Genomic DNA, 22,157 nt, shown 5'->3' with positions numbered 1-22,157 from the left:
TTTTCAAATGCCCAAAGTGGGACACTTTTGGTACAAACGTCAGATTTTGCAGGGCGCAACATACCTACGACCAGTAGAAACGACAGAACTTCACTTTTTTGCCTAAATAAAAGCTTATTCTTGAATAATTTTAGTTGCTTATTCTATTTCTTGTAACATTTAGGTGTTTCAGATACAAAATAACTGTTTTATGCAACTATTACATAGAAAGTAGGAAATAATTTTGTCCTAAAATCTCAGGACATTTGCAATTTTTACAATTTTTTTTGCGGGACACAACTGCCCAAAGAGAGACTGTCCCTCGCAAAGTGGGACAGGCGGTAACAACCGACCTAATGATTACATATGTAATTACGTGCCACCCACGTTCAACAAAGAGCTCAGAACTAAATCCGAGTGCAAAAATCACAGCCCTATGCATACATCTTAGCTGTAGATCCGAGTGCAAAAATCAGGCGATACAAGGTCAAACGGTAAATGTTCACACGAGCTTCGGCGTGGTGTTTCGAGCACGAAAACCTTGACCGGCCTCCCTCACAGGTTAGTTCTAACCCATATTTTGGCACACTGCTTTCTGTGCGTTTTCTTGTCGGGCATTCTTTATTTTAACACCTTGTGTGAATAATGAGAGTGTGATAGTGAATTATGTCAATGCATGAGATACCTATCCCACCAATGGGAGGTGAACATAATACCTCCGTCCTCTGGTGCTTATGAAGTGTAATGAAACAGCGCAGACATTTGCGGTTGTGCTGCTGAACTGAATGTTTTCCTACCTTAGTGTGTAGCAGTTTACATCAGTTTGCCAGCTGTGAATGGCAGTGACCTCTCTTAACTGTCCAATTTTTCGAAAATGTCGGGATTCGTGTTTTTGGTGTTCTTTTTGGCTTTCTGGCAAATCACTAAATGAAGACACTCATATTTTTGAGTTTCAGACTTTATATTCTTCGGAAAATACATACTAGCACAAATTATTATTTTGCAACTTTCAAAGTTTGTATGGTAATATTTAAACTCTGCCCCTATTTTTGTGCCTTTGTCCGGATTTCTTGTCCCTAGAGGTTGACGGGTATGCCTCTTTTTAGGTGCCTAGTTGAAAGCAGGTGGTTCTTCCTGAAGCTGTCATTACAGTATTTTTGTTTTCATGCATTTGGGTGGTGTGCAACCATGACACCAAACCTTAGACTCTACAGCTAAGATTTATGCATAGGGCTGTGATTTTTGCACTCGGATTTAGTTCTGAGTGACGTTTAAAGACATGCAGGTAGGTGTTTGTGTCAATGGGTGTGCCTTCCTTGAAGGTTGGGCGTCGGGCAGGCGACTCGGCACCGTAAATCCACTGCCATCATTAGCGAACCAGAGTTCTGCTGTGGCGACCCCTAACCGGATAAAGCCGAAAGACACAACATTTAGTTTCTCCTAATTCTAATGACCTTCTTCATAAAGTCAGACATGTTCAATAGGGTCATGCATTACTAAATAATAATATAACAAAGACATAACTATAAATTTATTTTATGTCGCTCTCATCATCGACGTATCATTTTCAAAATGTACAACCCTCAAAATGTAGCCCCTATATACTTTGGAAAGGGACACCCTAGACCAGATTCCAAAAGACTTGCTAAGTGTGTTAATGTGGAACTAACGCTTGCCCACAGGAGAGGTGTTGAGCCTCATTTCCACAATAGCATTTAATCTGGAAGACATTATTACACTTATCTGTTAAATTGTTTTGTGTGTTTTCTATATATATTTGTGTTGGTGTAAAATAATTATTTTGTCTAATGTTTCAGATTTAATATAGTGTATGTAATTGTTGGAGGAAGTATTTTGCATCCAAAATGTAAGTAATGTTAAGTATTTAAAGTCTGCACAGACAAACCCACAAATATATACTTAGAAATATGCATGTTCAGACACACAGTAAATCAGTGAATGCTCAAAAGAGCAAATGCTGATTTATCGACCCTTTAAGGGAGAAAGCTGACAATCCCAAAGATGTGGAGCAGCGATTTTTTTTTTTTTTTTTTTTTTTTTCCCTGCTTTTTTTTCCCCAGGGGAAAAAATTCGCTGGGCTGTTTTCGGGACTTCGCTATGTCTGAGTTGGTATATTTAAGTAGAGGGGGGGGTGTGGGGCACAGCCCCCTACTTTTTTTTGTGTTTTGAACTTTTTTTTTTGTGGAACAGCGACTTTTTTTCCCTGGGAAAAAATCACTGTTCTGCATCTTTGGGATTGTCAACTTTCACTGTTTAAAGGTCAATAAATCAGACTGATTGAGTGAACACATCCACATATATTGCACTGTAAAGCAAGGCATAGCAACCCCCCCATCCCTGATTTTGCTGAAGAGCTCTGCATGCAGCATCCATTGATTTTTCTGGCAAATCACTGCAGATTAAAGTCGGTCAATAATGACAAAGACTGAATTTTAGATATCTTATTTTTAACTAATCCACGATAATGAGCTGCCTGTTGTAGTCTGTGCTGTTTTGGTCTCTCTCTCTTGCATGCATGCAAGCACACACACACACACACACACACACACACACACACACACACACAGTCTGTATTTTATTTATTTAGTCATTATAATTTTATGATCGCTATACACTGCTTTTAGAGAGACCAAAAATGGAGGCTTTTTTTTTTTTTTTAAGTATGTGCATTTTGTACTGGCTTAATATGCTTCCATGAAGCGATGGACTTGTTTTTTTCTGTGGGCATTACCTTTACATTAACATCCTGCTGGAGAACATTCTCCAGTCAGGGTGGCAGTGTGTAGGTCGCCTATTCTCTAAACTAAATTAGAGTAAGCGTCTTTCAATGAGAAAAGTCTTTTGGAGTATGGACACTTGTGTAAACCTGCTTTTATAGATAGACCTTAAAATGTTTGTCATTCAATTTAAGTCAAATGTTTACCTGATTACACTGCTGTTTACCAATATTCTTTAGCACTAACAATAGGTAGTATAGTATGCGAATGCTTTGTATTCTGAAAAATAATCAAGTGTGCCTCTTTTTGACCCTTTTCTATGACTTTTTAAGTGGTATGATTTTTAATGATCATAGGTTGAGATGGATGACATCTGTCTCCAGAATCACTGGCAGCGTCAGTCATGAGCAAAAAAAGACTGGTAATTTTGACTTAAAATGCCGAATGAATAAGGTAACAAACTGATTTGCTTTTCCTGAATTAAAAGGTATATGCATAGGTGTTTACTAGGTTAATGACCACAAGGGCCTGGCCTAGCCATGCATCCCAAATCTCTGACAAGTTCTGATACTCTTGATAAGTGTAAGCATGGCCCTGGGAGATCAATCATTTATAGGTTACCTGTTTGCATCAGAAACACAGGTGCCAAACTAGGGATGGCTTTCCGGTTTCCCTTCCAATTGTCCGAGTTGCACTTCAATTGGATTAGGGAGGAACTCTGCTTCGCATGGATGGTAGTCTCTGGGATACATACCTATCTCTCCAGCAGGTCCTCTTTATATCACAGGCAAGGTTTAAGTCTTTAGAACATGTAATTCTGGTACTGTTTGTTTTGTGGATATGCAGGAGTCCCATCAGAGTGGGATCTGACAATGCCCTGTATGCCAGGCATAGATCTCCCCTCAAAAGCCTGTAGGAGACAGAATACAGGGATAGGGCCGTGAGGCAATCCGCATAGAACATGTTACTTACGCCCTGTATTCTTTTAGTGAGAAACCTCTGTGGACGTTCCAGTTGTTGGATATGCCTGGTTAGGTACATACCAAAGGGGGCATTGTACTCAATGATGGGTCTGATGAATGCTGAATACAGTATAACAATGACTTCCTTGGACTTAGATGCCATACCTTTGTTTATAAGTTGGGCAACCTAGAATGATTTCCTCACCACTGTAAACACATGATGATCAAATGCTAGATTACTAGCCTTTGATCATCATGTGTATACAGTGGTGAGGAAATCATCTGTAATGACTGTATTATTTTTCACCAAGATCTACCTTCTCCTCTCAAAAATACTGGCTTTAGAAAAGACGGATCAAGTAACCTGACCCACCCACCCCCCACTCCCTTTGCTTTTTGGCTCAAGATTAAAAAAAAATGCATTTGAGAGGTTTTCTGGGTCTAAAGCATTCCACCTTTGCAGAACGGTGAAGGTACGAGTCAAATGCATTGAAGCAACAGTTGTTGATAGATGTTAGGTGAATGAACAAGCACACTTGTCTATGGAGGATGATGGTGAATTTGAAATGTAAACTGTGATTTTTCATGTCTTTTTACTGCATTTGGAGTATTTGAAGGTGTGAATATACTACTGAGAAGTGCTGATTACTTAAATCGTAACTGAATCTTCAAACTCGCTACATCCTGTATGCAGCCTACAAAATACTAAGGAGTAAAATCCTTTAGTTTTTTTTTTTCCTGTTATATTTGGTTGCAGTGAATTACCTAGATAGCATGATAGCCTGAGGTTACTTGCTGTTTATCTGATGTGTCATCATTTATGTAAGAATGTGACCGTGTGTAATGACCATTTTAAGTTTAGCCAGTATCCCAAAGGTGAGAATTGAACCATGTACCTTGTGTCTGTGAGGTGGCTACCTTAATCATTATGCCAACCACCAACCCCCATGTGAGTATTACAAGATATTACACTACTCTTTGTTGAAGCATCATTAACATGAATGAAACGTAGCCCTTCCATAGAGTAAGGATATGTGTGTGTGTGTGTGTGTGTGTGTGTGTGTGTGTGTGTGTGGTATAATCAGCAAAGAACTTCAGGTCATGGTTTTGAATGTTACAGAGAACACCCTAAAGCTGTAGCGGACTTTTACTTACATTTTGTAAATTGCTCTATTTTGTGTCCCTCTCAACTGTTAACTGTAACTTTTAGCCTCATATTTTAGGTATGTTCCTCCTATAAGTCACTAAATGATATGCATTTGAGTTTGAGACTTCATATCCTTCAGAAAATGCATGCTAATGCGAAACATATTGTTCTGGCAAGTTTCTAGGTTTATAAGAGCAGTATTTAAAATCTGTGATTTTGGCCCTTTGATCCCCCATTACTTTTGTCTCTGTCCAGTTTTCTTGAACTTGACGGTTACAAATCCAGCACTTAGAAGTGTATTTTTGAAAAGTATACAAACATAGAAAAATAGTTTTGAACCCTCCATCCCACCCCAGTGATAATGATGGTTGCAGTACTGTGGGGAAAACTAAGTAAACAGATTGGTCTGCACCACTGATTTGCACAATACACGTGGTTTGAGAAAACCTAGAATAATAGGTCATCACACAAATGCTACTTGCATAAGAATGCCTCAGCAAAGTGTAGGTGTACCTATGTTAAATCACATAAGTAAAGGCTTCAGTTTAAGTAGAAAAATGAGATAGAAGTTTAGATGGACCTCAGTTCCTTCACTTATTTTTAGAAAAGCCTTTTGCAGTCTGTTGAAAGGAATGAGAGCTTACTTGTATGCAGTTTGTTATTTAAGATTTGCTAACAAGACATAAAACTCTACCTTTTAAAGAAAATGTATTCAACATTAACAGTTATAAAGACACTGTCTGCAAACACATTTACGAATGGGCTAGAAGTGTAGTTAAATTACTCCTCAATATTTAATAATATAAATGGGTATGGGGAAACAATGAGATAGGTGACAAATACAAACAGAGGAAAAAAAGTGCTATATTTAGGTTGCAGTGGTGAAACTTGTGTTTAACTGAACAACCTTTCCAAGGTAGAAGGGTATAGCAGACGTGAAAGTACACCAACAGCAACTTCAGTCACAGTGAATATAAACATCAAATCCAAGTGACTCCTCACTGCAGCTCATTCTGTAATATAAAGGGCAAATATGTTGATGCAGGCCTGCCAGACACGTGGTTGCTTTGAAGGAACATGTACCATTTATGAGTAGGAATGTTTCTGCTGTTTTCAGTATTAGGTGGGGAAAATAAATAACATTTAATATTTGATAATAGGGTGAGCGAGCTGGTCCAAGGATTGCCTTCAGTCAAGACCAGACCATTTAGCAAGAACTGCTTCACATTTAAACATAGTGATTTGGAGATTATCTTCATGTTGTAGATGGATGGAGCCCCAGCTATAACCCAGATGACCACAATATGATTAGGTCAGTCACTGGAAGAGCTGTGTAACCGAAGTGGGAATGAGTAGTTGGTCACCTTGACTATCACAGGGAGAGGATGTCAGTTTCTACTTTTAAGCACCATCAGATGGAGACCTTATGGTGTTGACCAGATGTGAAGCAGGCTACGATAGCTCAGTGGTGGGGAAGGCTTGCATTGGCATGCCACCATATGAGGTAATGTTCATAGCATCACACATATGCTCCACACTTTAATTAAAATCCCTGCTGTCTGCTGCATGTATGATGCCCACCTTTCCCCCCTAGGGAATGCATGACAGTGGAGAGGCGATTTAATTAAGAATGATGCCACAGGGCACTCTCTCCATTAAGAGTGAGGGCCTAGTTGTAAATGATGTGGCAGGATTTCATTGGCCCAATGGGAGGGGAACAAATGGATTCATGGGGGACTCTGAGTAGATTTTAACAGTAAAGGGTGGAAGGGCACTAAAGAGAAAATCAAAAGGAAAGTAGTCATTTGAGGTTTGCATGCATTTGAGAATATGAGCTGTGACTTACAGGGTCATCATATATTTAGACATCGACAAAGAACAGATCTCTTAGAATTGCAGATAATTTTATGTACGCTAATATAGACAGCATCACTCAACTGGAGGTGAAGACTGGATATTTAAACATGGGGGGGGGTTACACGATAGCAAATTTAATCTGTCTACAACTGTATTTATTGTAAATACTGTAAATATACTCTCATATGAGCTAACAGTCTTTTTCCTTTTGAAACATGGGGGACTTCTGTAATGTTTTAAGCTTTTCATCTTCCTTCTTAATGATATATTGTAATTTTGTATAAATTGCTGTATGCTTCCTTACTGTATGCTTTTTGTACTTGGGTCGTGACTGAAAAGGGTCTCTGGACAAGTTCACCCACCCAGTTATCAAACTCTAATAAACAGCTGCTTGCAGATAGTAGGGCTTACAACAATGGGGGCTGGGAAGACTGGTCGACATTAAGCACTGCACAGTTCAGTTCATCAGTAGCCCACCTGTGGGACAACTAAATGACAAGGACTGCTGCTGTAACCCTTTTAGGAAGCAACACAGGCAGGGAGTGATGTATCGGATAGAAAAACTTCTGCTATATAGTTCTGGTACCATATACAGAGAAATGTGGCAAGGTGGGAGAGGCTGAACTTGTCAATGAGGTAGGTTGCAGTGTGCTCATGTGACACATTTGGTGGTGCTTGTGGGCCACAGCTCTCTGTGTACACGCAGCAGGCTGCATGTGACAACACTTGTGTTTAGTCACTGTTCTAAATGAACTGACAGGATTACATAGTCTGTGAAATTACTGTATAGCAGGCGTAACGCATGCCAGCTCAACAAATCGAGCATGGGTGGACACACCTAGGAAAGGGTGACAAACATATGCCTAGGCAGTGTCTGTAGGTATATATATTCCTGTGAGCAGGTGCAGCAGTGGTAGTGATACTGGCACAGTGACTAGAAAAATTCAACTTGGCAGAGGTGTTATTGCACATCCTATGCATGCATGGCAAGTGGATAGGACATTCAGGCATCATATATGGCAGGACCTTGTAAATGGGTGTAAATGCTGTCAGTGGCCACAACAGGTCTGACAGTAGAGGATTACCAAAATGATAACCTCATGCCAGCACAAAGGCCCAAATCTTTTTGCACATGAGAGAATGGCCACAAGTGGAGGCCCACCATCTCAGGGCACGGTCACAAATGCAGAAGAGTTCCTGATGTCCCTGTCAGGGGACAGTGAGAGGGCAGTGATACCATGAGGAGGCTTGGAGTTTGGGTGCTGGACTGGTGGTAGCAGTAATTGTCTCTCTTAGAAATGTGCCAGGTTGGTATTATCATATGTTAGTAGCACTGTCAGGAGGTGCAGAACTGTTCCTGCAGAAGGTAAACCTCATCTTGTGTCTCCCACAGGTAAGACATGAATGCCAGCACTGAAGCATCTGTTACAAGGTACATGTGTGTTCAGTTTGTGTAAAGAATGTCACATATACTGGTGTGTCACTGGGATGGGTTTGTCATAAATGTTTTTATTGTACACATTGGTGTTTCTGTGCCTTTACAGGTGCAATACTTGTATGGTCAGTCACTGCTGAAGAGGATATACCTAATGTCAGTACAGCAGCAGTGTCTGGCAGTGATGGTATGGGCATTAGTTACAGTGAAGGGCATCCTACCGCTCACATTCATTGACACAGCCGTGGTGACTCTGGACCCAGCCCATGCATCGCCACTGTCTATACAAGGACAGGATATCCATGGCAGCCCAACTCAGCACGGTCATCTCCTGCAGTAGCTGTGTGCAGTGATGCTACAGTGGGGCATGAGGACAGCACAAGGGAGGTGTGTACCAGTGGACACTGGCACCATGACTCCCACATGGTGCATGACAAATGGGTAAGACTGGGCATAGATGAAAGGATGTACTGGTCTGTGTTACAGCAACAGACAGATGCTACCAGTGCCATGGTGGAAATGATTAATATACTGCATGCCATTCATGATGACTCACACAAGGACTTGCAAGAACAGCAAATGGCCATGGAGTACATGCACAGAGAGCACACCCACCTTCCGAACACTGTAGAGGATACATTGCAGCTGTTGCAGACACACTGGGGAATCATGACATTGGCCTCCTTAACCATCTCTGTACCTGTGTTCACCACTCCTCTGGCTCCACTGTAAGTACACTCCACAGGACCGATGCATCTGCCCCCATAGAATGGTACTTCATAGCTGCCACCTATTCATGGTGAGCCTGCAGTGGCTTGACAGGCCTGCCTTATAGAATGGCACTTTGGAGCTGCCACCTACTGGTGGTGAGCCTGCAGTGGCTTGACAGGTCTGCCTTATAGAATTGCAGTTCTTAGCTGCCACCTACTAGTGGCGAGTCTGCAGTGGCTTGATAGGCCTGCTCTTATGGAAGTCTCTCACCTGGTAGCTTTCAGTATTGCATGACATGTCATTCATGATTCTGCAGTTCTACATTGTCCTTCCCTGCAGGAATCAATGGCTGTGACATTTCACACAGGGGATGCTGCCATGGCTAAGCCCATCAACAATTTACCTCTTACCCACCACCCCTTTTACTTACATGCCCACATGGCTCCTGCCATCTGTTGCAGCTGTGACACCCTGCACTAGTACTGTGAAATAGTCGCACAAACATCTGCCCATCTCTGAAGACTCCACCCCTTATTACACAATGTTACCCATTCCCCCAGTCCCTCTCACACACACACACACACACACACACACACACACACACCAATGAGTCTTCATTTACATCCCCCTAATCTGTCTCTCCTTCCACATATGTAGCTGTTGCTAATGCCTGTCATTGTGCCCGACTCTACCTGTGTAAATGATGACATCTGTGCTGTGCCCACTCCTTTGCCTTATATAGGTTAGGTCATATCTAATGCACAGCATGGCCAGTCCACTCATTGTACTGTGTAGCTTGTGCATACTATGTGCATCAGTTTTATTCTTTGTTGTCTGTATTCCGGCCCATAGTTGTGGACTAGATTTCACTTTGTCAGTGGCATTGCATATTGCACCTCCCTCAGCCATGCATGAGGTTCAACTTTAGCCAATTCCGCCGGTGATTCCTTAACTGGCTTTTCCACTGCTGCTGCCTGTGGTCTGTCTGGCACCCCAATAGCAACTCAATGCCATGCTTGCATGATGACATGTTGTGCAGGCAAGGCACACACAACAAATGGCTTGCTATAGGTCTCCTGGCATCTAGGCAATGGAAGAGGGTCTTCAAAACACTCTGAACACACTCTTAATGGTGTTGCAAGTTTGTTGTAAGACATCTCCTCCGTGGTCTGTGGATTATGTGTTGGTGTCATAAGCCATGCTCCTAGGTCATATCTGTCATCACCTGCAGCACACAGCAGTACGTGGCTGTTTAAGTGAACTGTTGCCTACACATCTGTTGCCACATTTTGCAAAGTGGGTGGTGCAGTTAGATGCCCCTGTAGGAAGATTCCCCATGTAGGTCTCTGTTATAAGTTGCATTTGCACAAGATATGGGAATTGCGGGAAATGCCTGAATGGTGCATAGACAGACTTGTTATGAAGCCCTGTGTGTTGCACACCATGTGGAAGATATACTGGAAGCGAAGCCATTCCTGTTGATGTGCTGGTTGCTGTGTGAGGGAGGTAGGGCTGTGATGACAACATGGGTATAGTCAGAGGTCCCTAGCATCATGGGAAAAACTGCTACATTATAGACTGCATGCATAGTGGTGGTTTCTCTGAGGTGAGTGGGAGGCGGCTTTGCTCTCCACATGCTGCAGCATGCATAACCATTTTCGAACCTAGGTGCTTAGGATTCCCTGCCCCCCCGTCTGACCTGGCATGACTCAGTTCAAACTCTACATTTACCCAAACTAGTGCACTTCAGCTCCTGTAAAACGGTGTCTATGGGATTGCAATTGGCGATCACAGTCTCTAACAACAAAAACTTTTTTCTCCCCCAACAATTAAACAGTGTAGGTTACAAACATAAAAATAATTTGATAGGCTCTCTTTTACTGTGTTGTGTAACAACAAAGCGAGTCACCATTTTGGTCAGTCCCCTGTAACTAAAGTAAACTGATTTATACATTTCTTTCTGACCCTAATATTTACAGCTATACCTTGTACCTCTATAGCTTTCTAACATTCAGACATAGATTAAGTTTTACTTATTTTTGTTTGACATTTGAACAAGTAATCCTGATAAAAACCTAAAAATTGTATATTGTTGATCTGTCTTTCCTGCTAAAAGTAAGTAAAATTTAAGTGCTGATTGCAGGTTTTAGGCCCTTACATTCAGCTTACTTGTGGTGTGGTCCTGCCCGCTCTCGCTCTCCTCCCCACCCCAAGTACCTTCAAATTTTATACTTTCACCTCAACTGGTCACTCCCACAGCCCCCTCCCACCACCATAACTTGTGCTGTCACCCTTTCACTCCTCCCACCTTGTCACCAATCTTCCCCTTTTCCACACCCACCTTGGGCTGACTGCTCTGTGGCTTGCCTCTCTCGCACTTGACTCTTTTTCACTCCCTAACACACCTACTATCTCCTAACATACTCACTATTTCCACCCGTCTGTGCTGTTCTTTCCCTCACACTGCTTATCTCTAGCCACCACCCTTACCTAATATATTCCTTTATATTTTTCCCTATAACTCTTTCCCTCCTTTTTCCATCACACAGTGCTATCCTTACTGCTATTTCTCTCACTTCTAATCTCACTAGCCCTAAGCACTTCCTACCACACTGAGCTCCATATCTTCCTCTCTTCCCCCACCTTTCCCTTTCTTAGACCTCTTCCAACATATAACCAAGCTCCACTGACTATTCCCCCCTCTTTTCTGTCTCTCCCCCTTTCAGTGTCTTAAATTTAAACTTGTGGCCTACCCAGCTCTTACTCCTAAGCCCAAACTCAAGTACCCCATTCCCCTTACTGACCACCCTCACCTTTTCCATCTGGTCTTTGCTCTTCTGGTTTCTGGTGACATCCATCCTAATCCTGTTCCCCTCCCCTGTCTCCACTACCCCTCCACCTTCATCTGCTGTCCCCCCTAAAACATCCTCAAACATTTTCTCTATCTCTGCAATGAACATCCATAGCCTAAACAACAAAACGTCTGAACTTCACGCATGGTTGGCCCAACACAAACCTCACCTCCTGGCCTTATCGGAAACCTGGCTAAAACCTCATATCAGTTCCTCTGAATTTCTTCCATCTCAGTACAGTATCTCTAGGTCTGATAGCCACCCCACTGCCTTTTTTGGGTGTCCTATCTTGTATTCTCTCACTGACTCTAACATCTATAGACATTACCCTGTCTAGTTTCTCCCCTGCTGAACTACTGCTCCTAGACTGTCACATCAATAACTATAGGAAGTTTGCTATTGCCTCTATCTGTATCCCCCCCAGGTAAAAACATCCCTGTCCTTGAACATATACTCTCCTGGATAAACACTGCCATCCCGTAAGAAACCATCTTTCTTCTATACACTTCCCCCATCCTTACCAGTATCCAAATTATCTCAGTGCAGAAACTGGAACAAACGTACAACACATTTGCCAGATTTATTCTAAACCAACCATTCTCTTCACATCACTGCCTCTCACTAAACAAACTTCAGTGGCTGGAATTTCTGCACCTTCTACAATTGCAACTCCACACTACCTTTTCCATACTCAACAACCACTCTGCCTGCCCTGCTCTCACCTCCCATGTTACTCCCTACTCTATCCCCCCTCCCAGCCTCTCCGGAGTGCTTCTCTCAGTTTATAAACCCAAAAGGAATATTGGCAAACTACTTTACAAACACTCTGTCTCACTAAATTGGAACAAACTCCCTCTCCATATTAGATCCAACCTTTCCTTTCCCTGTTTTAAAAATTAGCTTAAATCCCACCTACTAAACTTGAAATTGTTGTTGCCTTGACGACACATATTCTTAGTCTCCTAATGTAAAACCTGTTGCATCTCCTAACTTTCTTTCTCTGTTAGTAACTTCTGCTTAAACTAACCTCCTAAACCCTCAGCTCTACTAGTGTAGCCCCCTCCTTTCTCTCCCCTCTCCCATTCTCCACACTATTTATCTTTCCCCCCACTTTCTATCAATGTCTATACCTTGTCTTTCTTTTGATCAATGATTATCTTTTTGTTTTTACTCTCGTGTATATATAGTAAATTTTAGACCACTGCTATCAGTTGTTGTGTCTTTCGGCTTTTCCCGGTTAGGGGTCGCCACAGCAGAACTTTGGTCCGCTAATGATTGGTAGTTGATTTTTACGTGCCGAGTTACCAGCCCTGATGCACAACCTTCAACGAAGGTACGCCCATTCACGCATGTCTCCACGCAGAAGACGCTCTATCTGAGAATCAAACCGGACAGCGTCTTACTGTGAGGCGACAACGCTACCGCAGCACCACCACCGCAGGTTTTTTTACCACTGCTATCAGTGCAACCCTTAATGTTCATAATTTTTTTCTTTTGTTTTTCTCTTTATAATTAATTTTGTATTTGCAGTGCTGTTTTTAATAGTTTTTGCCCTGTATTTGCTTATGTTTTCTGGGGCTCTTTCCTCTTGGTTCTCCACTGAAAATGGATTGCTTATTGTCAATGCAGTGCAAATAGTTAATGACCTTTTCTTTTTTACCATTATTTTGTATTGTGATTATTTAATATTTGTATATTGCCATTTTATTTTTACTTATGTTTACTGGGGCTTTTTCCCTCGGGTCTCCACTGAAAATGGGTTTGTTTGCAAACTCAGCTGGACTAACCCAGTTAACAAATGTGAAATAAATAAAGGACATCAAGGAACTAGTGTAGGATTCCAGAAGCAGTTACCTGTGAAACTCCTGCTGTGGCTTCTGATGACCTCTGACGATTCCTGTAGCCGGAATGGTAGATACTGCTGCACAGATCGTATTATCCACTGGGTTAGCTACTCCACAGATCCCATGCAATTCTGTGTGAAGATGGCACGTCTATAAGCTTTACATGTGGTAGCTATTAACTATTTCTTTGTCAGCTGCTAATATACCCATCTGCAACAGAGTGGGTAATGGCACACAACATCCTGGTCCTAGTCAATGTGTTCTGCCATTAACATTGTTGCTCAGTTATGGCTGATATCACTCCTAGATTCATAGCATGGTCAATGTGTAGAATTGCTGATACACAATAGCTATACATACAATATTTGTACATTTCTGAATCATTCCACCATGTTGATGACACTGATTTGAATTAGCTATTGCCCTCATTTCCATAATGTCGATCCATCACATCATAATATAGCCATTTGCATTTGAGCCCAAATGTGCTATTTTTCATTATAGTGCAATTTCCCTAACTATGCTTCTGAATCGTATCCTCCTGAAATTTGGTGATCACCATGCTGTTTGGCATAAATGAGTGTACTGAGTGTTTCTGAATACTTCCCATGGTCTCAACAACAGAAATAAATGTCTCGTGTACAGTTTCCTCCGCTGATTGGCTAAAAAGGGTGGAAGTCTAGCAAACTGTTGGTCAAACTAAGATGAAGTTGTTGCAAGCTCTGAATAAACTTGTTTCCTAAAGAGCATCTGAATCCTATCTCATTATTCATTTTTTTTGGAGTTTCCCTACTGTAGGCAGTTGGATTCTGAGAATCCCTCTCCAGATATGAGGACTCACCTTCGATTTGAGGCAGAACGACAGTCTCCAGCCTTCCTATACACAGGACAGTTAGCCAGTCCCTAAGGAAAGCCCTTCTTATGTACAAGAATAAGTTACATGCTTGGTCTAATAATTACTCATTAACCAAATGTAAAGGAATTTCTTCTTCAGCTAGTAAACATAATTACCTGACTTATATTAAATTAAAAAAGCATTGTTTGCATTTTTAGTAATGCTTTTAAACTAACATGCTTATATTTTAAATACAATGTGACCCCCATCCCAGCTCAAAACCCTGGGTTCTAAACTTGGAGAGGTTGTGGGACCTGGACAGCTGTATGAAGAAAGCTGTCAGCAGCATGGATCCAGCCTAGCAAATAGCAAAAGTCAGGCTGGAATGTAGGCCAGAAGACCAGAAAATCAGTATTACTAAGGCCATAAATAACTACTAAGGTCATAAATAACCATGGTGTGACAGCGTAGCAGTGTCAATGTGTCCTGAAAACTAATCACAGCTTTTTCTTTTACTACTTTAGAACAGACTGCTGTGTCTACCACCCCAAAACTCTGTAGGTCAAGGATACTATTAGGAAAGAGTTTATCAGAGTAATACAAATGTTATCTAAAACTCTACATATAATTTGTCTGATCCTTTGTATACCTTAATACTGTGCTCTGTAAATACACCCTTGTTTTACAGCATCTTATGACATTGTTATTACATATTTCCACTGTGCCATATGTAGATCAGCAATTTTGGTAGCTTTTCTTTTGGTTTTTCTTTAAGGGTTAAGTTAATGTAATTATCTTCTCTGTTCAGGAAACAGTTCTTCAGTGTACCATTCATTCAGTGCTAACTTTATTGTTAAAATCTTTACAACTTACAGCATTTACAATTGTTCTACAGTGTTTTTTTTTTCACCATCAGAGTTCTCGCCACTCCTTTCTTGGCAGCCAGGATTTCAGCATCTGTCCTCGGTTTCCTAGTTTAAATTTTTTTGGAAAACCTTTTTTTGTAAAAGCCTGTCCTCAGGTTCATGAATACTATTTTTTTCTTTTGTGCTTTAGATAGTCTATAGGGATTTGAGTACACCTTCACTCCTGGAAGTGTCTGTACCGTACCCTATGTCCTCCCAAGCAGATCTGAAATGACTTCTTTATTTCCATCTAGAACGTCTGGCATTTCTTGTCTTTGTGTAGGATAAGGAGTCACTTATATATTAACAACTAAGAATGGTTTATTTTAAGACTAAATTTTCTACCACAGTGCTACAGCTCACAAATGATGATTCAACTTCTTTCCATGTTTTTCATCACGTTAATATGATGGATTTGATCTGGTTTTCTTTTACCAGTCTGATTCACCTTACAGTCTGCCACATTTAATATTTCAAATGTTCCCATTTATGTAAAAAGTTATTTTCTGCTTATGGCACAGGCAAAGGCATAGCTAGGCCGAAGTAAAGGGGGGCAGCTGCCCTGGGGACAAGGTGTAAGTGCAAGATCAGCAGGTGCCGTTCGGGCAGTAGTACTGCATTTGCAGTTAGGTCTGAAGTGCTTCAGGGCTCTGTGTTTTGCAGAGGTAATACAGCTGTTTTATCTGAATTCTAGGGCAGGGCTGAAGCATTTCAGATCTGTGTGTGGTATTTAGACTGTAGCAAACCACAAGTTACTTTTGTAGCAAGTGACTTGGCTGTGGTATGCAACTTTTTTTCCCTCAACTCCAAGCAGAAGACCTTTTTTGTGTTCCTCAACTGTGAGTTGTTGGGGGTGGGGCATTTCATCATCATCAAGGAGGGTTTAGAGCTATACTACAAAAATGGTGTCACTACACAGAATGAAAAGACACAGCTTCCCTTCACTGTACCACTTAACCACCAGCATACTTAAAACCAAATCTCCAGCAGTGTAGCATACCCACTTAATTGGTTCCTCGTCATTTCAAAACACTTCAAGATAGTATCTTTTTTTTTAAACATGGGAATAAACAAAAAATAGAAAAGTCTAGACCCATTTCCATACCAAGTCCATTATCTAAAGTACTTGAAAAGTTGTGCATTCTCAGCTTATAGATTTAACAGCTCAGCAGCTATTCTTTGACAATCTGCGTGGTTTCAGTTCAGGATACAGTACAGCTCTAACAAAAATAAGTCATGTTGCAGCCCATTGCAGCTGTGGTCTGGCTTTCAACACTGTCAACCAGACCTAACTCTCAGAACTCAGTAGCGTGGCAAAACTGCTTATCAGACTTCCATAGGGCTCCATCCTATTCTTTTTCTCGGTTTTTCATTGGTGTGTATAAACACACAAAAGGGCTTAAATGACAACAATGGGATTCTATTATTAAATGCTCAACTTCTGTCCTTTTTCTCCCTATTTGCTGTTCCTGCTATGAGTAAAAGACCATACAGCATTTAAAATATAAATCAACTGTTTCTGTCCACTAGAACAGTACCTTACTGTACTGTGGTGGTTTCACTTTAAAAAAACTTTTATCCCACCCTGGAAAAGCTTGCTGCAGTCTCCAATTCACTGATGTCATCAAGTCCAATGAATACAGATAGTTTTCTATCCAATTCCCTCCCCAAACTGACATCACCACGACCATCCTAAAAAGCCACCCTTGCTGTGACCTGGTCCTTCCCCTACCCATACAGAAAATAAAGGCTAGAACAAGGAAACAGTATGAGGCAAGTCTCCTGCTGTGAATTGTCAATCACAGCTGTTAACAGCTCAAATTACCCTTAGCACTTTGACAGCTAGGAAAGTTAGGTGTGAAGGGGGATGGGAGATGAGTCAAAGTAGTACAATTCAGGCTTCACAGAAGACTGCAATTTAGCCATTCTAAAAAGAAGCAGCAGTAAAAAGCAATTTGAAAGGCATTCTTCAGCTATGTCCGCAACCTCAAAGGCAATACGCAACAATGTGCCAAGCTAATTACAAATGGAGCCACCTATAGTGAGCACAAGTTATAGAAAATCTACTGGATGAGTAATTTTACCCCCACCCCCAACCAAACATCCCTTGGGAAATGCTGTCAGCCATAACTCCCCCACCTGTCACTAGGAGGCAGGTCCTCAGTACACTTTTCAAGACCAGGAACACTGCAGCATTGGGCCCCACTAATATCCCAGGATGCTGCTGTTATCAGGACCACTAGAATTACTATTTACCCACAACCTCCAGACAAGTGAATGGAGAACTGCAACTATCATCCCTCTTCACTAGGGCTGGTCATCTATGGACGTGGAAAACTACAAACCCATATGTCTTGACTAATCTCATTTTCAAAACCATGGAAAGAATTATAATGGAAATGATCATACACTGGATCCAACTGAGTTTGGTTTCATCAAGGGCAGGTCATGCCTATTCAGTCTGGCAAATTTCTTTGAGGAGGTTACCAAACCAATTGAGGAGGGCAGAATGGTGCATAAAACCTACCTTGACCTAGCCAAAGCATTCAGCCTAACGCCCAGTTTGGGGTAAACTCTCAAAATGAGGTTTAAATCCTTATGTCATCTGTCAGATTGCCAGAAAGGCTCACAGATAGGATCCAAGAAGTTAGGATAAGGGGAGTCCACCTTAACAGTGGCAAGTCACTTGGGGAGACCCTCAAGGCTCTGAGCTGGGGCTGCTCCTTTTTGGCATCTACTTCTCTGAAGTCAAGGCTTCTATTGGGGATCTCTGGTTGACCAAGTTTGCAGACAAATGCAAATTAGGCACAGTCACAGAATCCCCCCAAGACACAAATACCCTCCAAGAAGGTCTGACAGACTAATAACTGGTGCCAGAGCCATGGTCTACAACTTGATGTCAGGAAATGTTCAGTAATCCTTTGAGAAGACTGTTACCCTGGAAACTACTGCACTGATAATATACTTGTAAGAGTAGACCAGGGTCCGGGATTTGGGAGCACATATAGACAGTAACCTTGTCTTTGACCGTCATATGCCTAAAGTAGCAAAGAAGTCATTCTATGTTGTGCAACTTGTAGGCAAGGATATATTTATTTATTATTTATTTATTTATATTTGTTGACCGGGAGTGTCCGACTGGACGTAGGTCCATCTTCAGCAGATGCCCAGGGAGAAAAGCTCCACAGTTAAAATAAACAGACAGTAGTTACATTGGATTACATAGCGATTAACAATTTACATAGGAATTACTTACAACATATTTACAGATGAAGAACATAGTACATCAGTAGACAACTAGAATCTTTATCTGTAAAGTACATAACAGACATTAACAAATGTTACAAGAAGAAGTTCTTGCTGTATAATAAGTACTGGCTTATGAGCATCTGAGCTTGCTATAATCAAGGTAGTTAGTGGAGTGGAAAGAAAGGTAGTGGTTGGATGGGGAGGGTGATATTAGAGTGGGAGTTGCAAGGGCATAGCCAGCATGTTTTTAGGTGCGCTTTTAGTAAAGTTTTGGAGTGGGTGCATGATGGTATGAAGGTAATTGTGGGTGGGAGGGAGTTCCATAATTTGGCTATGGTGCAAGAGAATAGTGCTTCACCAGCAGAGTTATTGGCTTTAGTGATCTGCAAGTGATTTTTGTTGCTGGATCTTAGTGGTCTGGTGGTGCAATAGGCTTGGAGTAGATTCTGGAGGGATGGGACATTTAATGGATGATTTACTAGTTTGTGGGCAAGTGAGAGTTGATACCATTGAAGGAGGTGAGGAAGGGAGTTCAAGCCAGCCCAGTTCAGCAAGTGAGAGACAGTGGTGACTACGGTAGGATGCCCCTGTGGCAAATTTGGCGATTTTGTTGTAGCAGGTCTCTAGCTTGTTTAAATCGCATTGCCTTAGGTTAGTATATATTGGACAGGCATAAAGTAGGGTGGAGATAAGGTGGGAATTTGCTATTGAAATCTTTGCTGCTTTGGTGAGAAGTTGCTTATTTCTGTATAGCGCTCCTAGTTTATTGTGGACTTTTTTTATGGTCAAGGATATGTGAATGTCAAAGTTTAGTTTATTGTCTGTTTCCCCTCCTAGCAATTTGGTGTGTTCAGTTGGGTATATAGTGGTGTTGTCATTTGCTGTGATGTTAAAGTGAGAGTTGTTTTGAGTATGTTTGGTGGGTTGGAAGATGATTAGTTTAGTTTTGTTTGGGTTGAGTATTAATTGGGCATCGGATAACCAAGTTTCAACAGAGGAAAAGGCTTCCTGTGTGACTTTTTGCAGTTTGTGTAGGGACTGGGCTGAGCAGATGATGGTTGAGTCATCTGCGTATTGTATGAGTGTGCCATGTTTGGTGGCAGAGGCTAGATTATTGGTGAAAACAGAGAAGAGAAGGGGTCCAAGGATGGATCCTTGGGGAACCCCTATGGAGACAGGTAGTTGGGGAGATATGTCATTCTGCCATACAACGGATTGTTGGCAGTCAGACAGGTAACTCTGAAACCAGTTGGTGACCGATTGTGAGAAGGATAGGTTACTGAGGACAGATATATGTTTGTGTGGGGCCATGTCAAATGCTTTAGATAGGTCTAGGAAAGCAGCAGAGGAGAGAGAGACATTGTTTTTATGCTGAAGGATAGTGTTAGTAAAGGAGAGTAAGGCAGTGGTGGTGCTATGGTTTGGTCGGAAACCATGCTGAGTATTGGAAAGGAGATTGTTAGTAAGGAGGTAGTCTGAGACCTGAGAGTGTATGCATCTCTCTAGTATTTTGGAGAGTGGAGAGAGAATAGCTATGGGGCGGTAATTGGTTAGTTCTGTGGAGGGTCCACCTTTGTGGAGGGGAATTATATGTGATACTTTCCACAGTGTGGGAATGTAACTTTCTGACAGAGATCGGTTAATCAAGATGGATACTGGGTAGGCCAGAGCATCAGCTGCGATTTGTAGGTATTCACTTGGGAGGTTGTCTGCTGCTAATCTGGTGGGCTTAAGTTTAGTTAAGAGTTTTTTTATGTTGGAGGTAGGTACAGGAGAAAAAGAGAAGGCAGTGGGGAGATTACTAGTTGAAGGTGTGGGTTGGAGGGGAAGGGGTTGTGTTGTTTAGCAGGTGATAGTATGGTTTGTGTGAAGAATGAGGTAGCAATATTTTCTGAGGAGTGAGGGATGTTAGGAGGAGGGGTACTGACTCTACCTGGGTGGAGGATGGAATTTATGGAGGACCAGAATTGTTTGGGGCTGTGTTGAAAGGATACAGCAGACTGGTATTATTGGAATTTGTCCTGTTTTATTAGCTTTTTGACTCTATTGCGTAGTTCTAGGAATTTCTGTCTAGTTGAGGGGGTTTTGGTTTTGCGCCAGTGCTCCCAGGCTTTATCCCCGTTTTTCATTTCTGACTTAGTGGTTTTCTGTAGTCATGGGGAGGGTTGTGCTTTGATTCTGGAAAGTCTTATAGGGGCATGGTAATTAAGGATGCTCAGGAAGGTAGTATTAAAAAATTCAACTGTGTCATCAAGGCTGAGGTACTTTTAGAGGATGCCAGTTACATTCTTTGAGGGATGAGATGAATGTGAGTGGGTTAAAGTTTAATTTTTTATGTATTTGATGGTAGATGACAGGTTTAGCTTGGTATAGGCATTTTTTGAGTAGGAATGTTGGGGAGTGATCACTGAGGCTATCTGATAAGCAGCCTGTTATATATGACTGGGGGCTCTTACTGACTAGTATCCAGTCCAGGGTAGTGTGCTTGCTGGAGTTTTTATTTATCCTGGTTGGCGACTGGACTAGTTGGGTGAAGCCATGAAAGTTTACATGATGGGTTGGATGGTTGCCAGAACAGGATTGCCAGTCAATATTGAAATCACCTAAAATGATAGTTTCTTGGGGGAGATGGTGGGTAGACCAGCTGAGGAGGTTTTCTAGTGGAGGGATGTTTTGGCCAGGTGGGAAGTAGCATCCAGTTATGTTGATAGTTTTGTTTTGGTTTATTTTGAGGTTGGTATATATTATTTCTTCATTGCCTATTTGTGGAGCTGATGATTTTAAGATCTGGATGTTTAGATGCTGTTTAAATATTATAGCTACACTGCCTCCTTTCTTGTTTAGCCGGTCTACTCTTAGTATGCCATAACCTGTGGGGAGTATTTGCTCACTGGTAATGTGAGGTTTTAGTCAGGTTTCTGTCAGGATGACTATATCTGGGGAGTACAAGTCTATGGTGGCATGGAGTTCATGGACTTTGTTGGATATACTTCTAATATTTAGGCTTAGTAGAAGGAAGTCACTTGGCTTTCTATTGGCTGTAATATGGGATAAGTTGTGGTTTCTAGTCTGATATTTAGGATTGGGGTTGGAGATGGTAGGGCCAGGGATGGGGTGGATATCTCCACTTAGGGCTAGTTTAGATATGCATGAGGTTATTAGTTTTCTCAGTTTTTGAATGTGTTTGTTTATAAGGGAAACTTTATGATTGTGTTCTTTGGGTAATAGGTATGGTGGGAGGGTTACTGTGTAAAGTTGTAGGGATGCTTTATGCTTGAGTAATATAGTTGGTAGAATATGTGGGGGATGTATAGGGATGTTTCTTGAGTTGGTGGGAGGGGAGCTGAGTGAGGGTGAGACATGAGTGGTGGTGTGAGTAGTAGTACAGTGGTAGTGGTTGAGTGGGGGAATGATGGAGCTTTGGTAGGATGTAAGATATGCAAGGAGAGTGCATGTCGTGAGCATAGGTAAGGTATTCTTGTACATGTTAGTTGAGGAGGTGTGATAGTAGTGGGAAGATGAAGGAGGTAGTGTTGGGTTAGTGCTGTGGTTGGTTACTGGAAAGATGGGAGGGGTTTGTGAGTGTAATAAAGGTGGGACCACTGGGGCGGAGGGAATAGGGGCAGGGTGGGAGGCAAGCTGG

At 41.7% G+C, this 22,157-nt stretch overlaps 1 protein-coding gene across 4 annotated transcripts in view; it reads left to right on the top strand.

Annotated features, from left to right (window-relative positions):
- The first annotated feature begins 385 nt into the window (after positions 1-385).
- LOC122798823 (ubiquitin carboxyl-terminal hydrolase 2-like) overlaps positions 386-22,157 on the top strand; it is a 1,648,319-nt gene continuing 1,626,547 nt past the window's right edge. Inside the window, exons 1-2 of one of the 4 annotated variants that reach the window (XM_044067949.1) lie at positions 387-540; positions 3,074-3,170. The gene's annotated coding sequence lies outside the window, so the exon portion shown is untranslated. Of the gene's footprint in view, positions 541-3,073; positions 3,171-22,157 lie in introns of all 4 variants that reach the window. The other 3 variants (XM_044067950.1, XM_044067948.1, XM_044067951.1) reach the window with 3 other exon arrangements.

The sequence above is a fragment of the Protopterus annectens genome, chromosome 3.part1 (assembly GCF_019279795.1).
Source record: "Protopterus annectens isolate FY-2018-M chromosome 3.part1, PAN1.0, whole genome shotgun sequence".
NCBI lineage: Eukaryota > Metazoa > Chordata > Ceratodontiformes > Protopteridae > Protopterus > Protopterus annectens.
Note: the sequence above shows the minus strand (reverse complement) of the source record. Positions and strands in the feature narration are given on the sequence as shown.